General features: G+C 44.9%; 1 pseudogene; it reads left to right on the top strand.

The window, feature by feature from the left end:
• Nucleotides 1-1099: 1099 nt before the first annotated feature.
• On the top strand, nucleotides 1100-4179 carry LOC125395512 (uncharacterized; annotated as a pseudogene).
• The last annotated feature ends 2499 nt before the right edge of the window (nucleotides 4180-6678 follow it).

Consider the following 6678-nt stretch of genomic DNA (forward strand, 5'->3'; position numbering starts at 1 on the left):
TAAATTAACCCATTTCTATTAGTCTATACATTGTCACGTGGCTGTGGCTCTTACTGATCTAGTGGCATCTTATTTCTTGGGCAGCTGACTTGTGTCTCTCTCCACTCCACCCTTCCTTCTCCCTGTATTCAGTTTGACTTTCCTGCCTAGCTATGTTCTGCCTTGCTACAGGCCAAAGCAGCTTTTATTATCAACCAATGAAAGCAGCATATTCTCACAGCGTACGGAAAGGTGATTGATGTAGGTGGGCCTTCTGTTATGTGTTATTTTCATTGGTTAATAAAGAGACTGCCTTGGCCCTCTGATAGGACAGAAAATTAGGTAGGCGGAGTAAACAGAACAGAATGCTGGGAAGAAGGCAATGAGGCAGATGCCATGGAGCCAACCACCAGGTCAGACATGCTGAATCTTTTCCGGTAAGCCACCACCTCGTGGTGGTACACAGATTATTAGAAATGGGTTAATCAAGATGTGAGAGTTAGCCAGTAACTAACTCTCTAGAGATAATGGGCCAGGCAGTGTTTAAATGAATACAATTTGTGTGTTGTTATTTTTGGGGCTAAGCTATCCGTGCGGGAGCCGGGTGGGACAAAAAGCAGGCCTGCCTGCCGCTCCTCACTACAGGTGATTCCACAGCATGAGTGCTAAGAGGAAACGTAGGTAGAGTTCAGCGTAAACTGTGTGCTGATGTGTGCACAGATGGCCTCCAGGCCCGCGTGCCTGGGCAGAGCACAATGGCACAAGTCTGGTCGTGTGTGGTAAGATCATCTCTAGAAGCCTTGTGGGTTGTCTGGTAGAAGCAGGGGCCTTTCAGTGTCACCCTGCAAGAGCAGATGGACCCCTTCTGTCCTTCCGCCTGTTGTGTCAGACTGTTGAACACACTGGTCAAAGAAACCTCGAGAGGCTGGATTTCTGTGGTTTCAGAGTTTGGTACCCTCTGAAGAGCGACGCTAAGTGGGAATGACCATCTTGGAGAAGGCTGGAGTGCCTCAGAAGGTCCTCTTGCGGCAGGGCTCTGTGGTGTTTCAGGACGTGGCTGTCACCTTCTCAGGGAAGAATGTTGCTTGAGGACCCGCAGAGGCTCCTGTACCGCAGAACAATGATGGAGATCTTCATTGTCATGGCCTCGCTGGGTAAGGGCGTACTCTCTGGTCAGAACTGTCTTTGATGGGCTTGACTTCTTCTCTTCAGAGGGATGTCCTTTCGCAAAACTATACCATGTTCAGTGAATCTTATCCCACCATCCTGCAGTACAGGATGAAGGTGATAACACTGGGCTTGGAACATTTCCACCTTCTGTTGTTCTTGAGTGTGGGAAGATCCACAGGAAGCACTGTGGGATCAGGAGCCATCCAGTGAGGATAATCGAGGTCAGCTCGATGGTCTCACGGCCTGGTGACACTCACTGTACGTGCCTGGCATTCCTATGACCCAGCCACGGCTTTCTTCCTCCAAGTGGCATACCTCAACTGTGCCTGTTGCAGTGATTGTTACACTAATGTGATCATTGATGGTTTTTCTTGCAAGCCGCTCTTCCATGGACGGTTTCTACTGGTTTCCTTTCTTGTGGGTTGTCATGGCTTACATAGCTCTGTTCTGTCTAGTATGGAATGTTCACTTGTCCTATGCTTGACTTTAGGACTTGTACCTTTTAAGATGCGTGACATCACTTGGCTGGAGCCTTCAGGAGATCCCTTCACCTCTGCACTGAGATTCCTGACTTCAGGTATGTGGACAGGTAGTTGGAGGGTGGAGGTTGCTTATGCATGCACTCAGGATGAATTCACGTGGAATATCTATCTACGGGTTTCTGATGTTTTAGTGCCAGGGCAAAGGATAATGGCAGATTCCACCTCAGTTTCCTCTGTTATTCTAAACCAAAGCTGTTCCTCATGGATCAGTCTTCGCAACACTGAAGCACAGGTGAAGCACAGGTGAAGCACAGGTGAAGCACAGGTGAAGCACAGGTGAAGCACAGGTGAAGCACAGAGTTCCCTTTTGTGTTGCTAGTGCGTGGTGTACCCTGATGATCCTTGAGTGCAGGTCCGGTTATCTTGTCTTACGTGCCTAGGCAGCCTTCTGCGCTGTGTCCTGCATCTCTCGCAGTCGAGGCTTGCAGAAAACCATTTGCCGAGGAGTGTGTTATGGTCTGCACAGCTCCTCCCTGTGCTTTGCTCCGTGCGTGCGTTCTTGCTGCCCTGAAGGCCCCTGGAAAGCAATGGTCTTCACAGTGCCAGCATGCTAATGGGCCCTCACCACCACGAACTAGCTCCATTCTGTGAAGAATCTGAGGTCACTGTGAACATGTGTTTTATCTGTCACTCCGTAGTCTCTATTTCATTCATCGGTGTTTGTGCTCAGGAGGTTGGAACAGAGAGGAGACGTCACCCGTTGAGCAGGGTACTTCTGCAGAGGAAGGGATGAACGCAGCCATGCCTGAACGGCAGAAGCAGGTGTGTGGTGAGGAGCCCCTCCACAGAGAACAGGTCAGGATCCCAGCTGTGAAGACCAGCAGAAGTGACCCACCAGAGAAGATGACACAAAGCACAGACAGTATGATGGACTTCCAGGACTCTCCAAGTCTTCTTGGGTCTCAGGTGACCCCCAGTGCTGGGCAGTCACACAGACAGTCTGGGAATGCAGAGTCCATTCAGTACCAATGCAGCGACTGCAGCAAAACCTTCCGTCAGAAGTTCCGGCTTATTCGACACCAGACAACACACACTGGAGAAAGGCCTTTTAAGTGTGGTCAGTGTGGGAAATGCTTCTGGCAAAACGCCCATCTTGTTGTACACTTGAGAATTCACACTGGAGAAAAGCGTTTTACGTGCAGTGAGTGTGGAAAAGTTTTTGGTTATAAAAGCTCCCTCCTTCATCATCTGAATGCTCACAATGGGAGAAGGCTTTATACGTGTAGTCAGTGTGGAAATTATATAGTAACAAGTCCAGCTTAGTGTGTCATTATCGGATTCATACTGGAGAGAAGGCCTTTGAGTGCAGTGTGTGTGTGTGGGGGGGGGGGGGAATCGTATAGGAACAGAGTCAGCCTTGCAAGTCACTGTCGATTTCATACTGGTGAAAAGCCCTATAAGTGCGACCAGCGCGGAAAGGGGTTTAGGGAAAAATCCAGCTCTTTTTTATCATGGCCGAGTGCACAATGAGGAATGCCCTTTCTGGTGCAGTGAGTGTGGAAAGTGTTTTATCCAAAATTGTCACCTCGTGAAGCACCAGAAAGTGTGCAATGAGTGTGGGAGTGTCTTTACTTCCAGTTACAACCTCATTAGACATAAGAAAGTTCACCTCACAAGAAAGCAGTGTGAGTGCAAGGAATGCAGCAAAGTGTATTGCAACAGCTCCAGTCTCCACAAACATCGGAAGATCCACAGAAGATAAATGCTGGTGAGAATCTCCGATGCCGGACATCCTTTCGTCGTCTAGTTTAAACACCTGAAGATTCACTGGAAAAAACTTAAATGCTCCAAATGTGGAGAACCTTCTCCCAGGCCAGCTGCTGGTGGGATGCTCATCAGAGGAGCTTCTTGCTGGTAATTAACTCAGGGACCCACAACGGACCAGCGTGTGGATGGGGGGGAGAGACTTTGGCTCACTAAGTTCTAAGTAGGATGTCCTCATCAAACCTCTCCCCCAAGGCTCAGGGATCTCTGCGGCAGAGGGGGCAAAAAGATTGTATGAGTCAGAGAGAGTGGACGACTCCTAGGAAGGAGGAAGTCTGTACACAGCAGGACTGATAAAACATGAACCCACAGAGACCGCGGCAGCACGCACAAGACAGGTTCAAACCAGACGAAATCTTAGTACTGACAACAGGAAATGCACACAAAATCCCATTTCTACCCAAGAAGCGATTGACACCACTGGGAAAGGGAAAAAGCGACGTTTTCCCCAGTGGACAGTCATTAGGTATGTCAACCACACTCTGGGCGGACCAACAGGAAACAGACTCTGTGTGCTGTGTGTGTGTGGTTTGCACACACGCACTTTTTGTTTGGGTGTGAGTTTTGTAATTGTTTTTGGTTTGTTTGTTTAGTTTTAGTTTTGGTTTTGTTTTTCAGAGAAAGAACATGAAGTTGGGCAGGTAGAAGAGTCAGGGAGGAGTTGGGGTGGGGAAGAATATGATCAAACTATATTGTATGAAAAAAATTTAAATAAAAACCAATACATTGTATGTGTGTATGTATACATGTATGTATGTATGTATGTATGAAATTTCCAAAGAATAAATTAAATTTTTTTTTAAAGATTTACTAATTTACTTCATACACATGAGCTTTTCCCTGCATATGTGTATGGAAGAAGAAAGAAAAAGAAAAAGTTCTGGTATCTGTTATCTGCATGGGCTTCTGCCCATTCGTGTTTCCCAGATCATAAAGAGCAGGGTCTCCTGCAGGGGCCTTTGATATGACTCCAGTCAATGCAAGTCCTGTATTTTTGTCTCGCATGCACCAGGATTGACTCACAGTTGCCTGTTTTCTAGGGAAGCAGCTAAATCAAGTTACGGTAATAAAAATGAGCTTCTTGTAGATGTAGCCTAGCAACAAGCAGGCCTCGTGATGTATAAAGAAGAGGTAAAGGGCTGGAGAGATGACTCCCTGGTTAAGAGCACCAGCTGCTCTCCAGAGGTCCTGAGTTAGATTCTTTAGTGCCACCTGGTGGCTCACAATCCTCTGTAATGAGATTTTGCTCCCCCTTCTGGCCTGTGGCATACATGCAGGCAGAACAGTGTCTACATAATAAATCTTTTTTAAAACGGAAGAGAGTAGAATGAAAATGATGCCTTCTGCGCATCTAGTCATCGGTTTGGTCCACAACACACCACCATACATGGTGACACTTGATCTTCTGATACCATGTATAATGTAGTTCATTCTAGAAAACGGTCTTAAACATCTAATTCTTCTTACTTCTTACTCCACTCCAAGGTGCTGGGATTATAGCCCTGAATCATGATGCCCTCCGCCCTGAAAAAAAAAAAAAAGACAGCATAATCCATCACAATACAGGAAAGACCATGTTGCAGAAGCAGAGAGATGTCTCGGTGGTGAAGAACACTTGTTAGTTTCCCAGGGACCTACCTGAGTTCAGTCCCATGTCATGGTTCGGTGCCTGCCCAGACCCTAAATTATTTCTTTGGACCAGTGGGGAGGCATGGGAATAATTGAGACAACTCATATGGCTTAATCGGAAGAGAGATTCTCAGTGATCCCTCATGAAATCCTGAAAATTCCTCCACGTTTATTCTACAAACAGTCTTTATACCAAAACATAAACTAAGTGGGAAATTCATTAGCATTCTCTTTCCTAGGTAACCAGGTGAATGGTTGTAGTCACCTCCACATCTGTCAGCTACGTGCCAGCTCTGTCACATAGGCTGAATTAACATTTTTTTTTAGGCATCCTACAAATTACAAATTACAAATTACAAAGGAGCAGAATAACATCCTGACCCTTTGTTAGGAATGGCAACAGGCTAGGTGACCAACCACCTCCTGTGTGGCAGGTGCAAACTATGGCCTGGGATTCTGGTGTAGAAATATGGGCCTACAATTCACTCTTTCTTATTAATTTTAATAAAACCTGTGCTTTTGAAACAGGAGAGAAGATCAGGTTCTGGAGAAATAATTTAGGGTCTGGGCTGGCACCAGACCCGACAGTCCCAGCAGCCACATGGTGGCTCAAATCCTACTGTAACTTTAGTTTCAAGGTAACTCATGCTCTCTTCCTAATTCCACAGAAGCACAAGTACATGTACAGTCAAAACACTCATATATAACACCAGATGGTGATGACACTCGCTCTTAATCCCAGCACTCAGGAGGCAGAGGCAGGCAGATCTCTGTAATTCTGAGGCCATCCTGGTCTACAGAGTGAGTTCCAGGACAGGCTCCAAAGCGACAGAGAAACCCTGTCTCAAAAATAAAAGGAAAAAAACTAGAAAAGTAAACACCCAATAATGCAAAAGAAAGAAATAAGTAGATGATTCAACTAAATATATGAGCAGCCAAGATAATTACCAGAATTATCAATTATCTCCCAATAAGTACCCTAGTTACTAATAGACTAAACTCTCTAGTTATGAGGCAAAGAATAGATGATTGGATTTAAAACAACACCCACTTGTTTGTATAATAAATCTCACTGGCAATGAAATTCAAAATAAAAGGATGTAAGCCAATACGCCAAGCAAGTGGAAAGCTAACCAGTCATGGACAGGTATACTTCTATCTGATAAATTAAACTTTGACCCCAAATTAAAATAGATAAGGCAAGTCATAAGACATGGTCCCATATATTAATATGTGGAGGAAATAATCTGTTAAGAACTTAGTAGTATAAAATATGTATATCAAATATTAAGTTATATAATTTCATTACATAATGCTAGTCATGAAAAAACAGACAAGTCCAGATACATCAGTAGTGGGTTATTTCAATACCTCACTGTTATCTGATCTGCAATTCAGATTCTAAAGGAAAGAAAGAAAGAAAGAAAGAAAGAAAGAAAGAAAGAAAATACAGAGTTAAATTGTCCCAAAAGTCAAAAGAACTTAACAGAAATCTCTGAAACCTTGTATGCAACACCATGGAATACACATTCTCAGCAGTCCATGGAACATTCTCCAAATCAAATCACACTGTAGGCCTTAAGAATATCTTCAC

This window comes from Myodes glareolus, chromosome 1 (assembly GCF_982192425.1).
Source record: "Myodes glareolus chromosome 1, mMyoGla1.1, whole genome shotgun sequence".
Lineage (NCBI taxonomy): Eukaryota > Metazoa > Chordata > Mammalia > Rodentia > Cricetidae > Myodes > Myodes glareolus.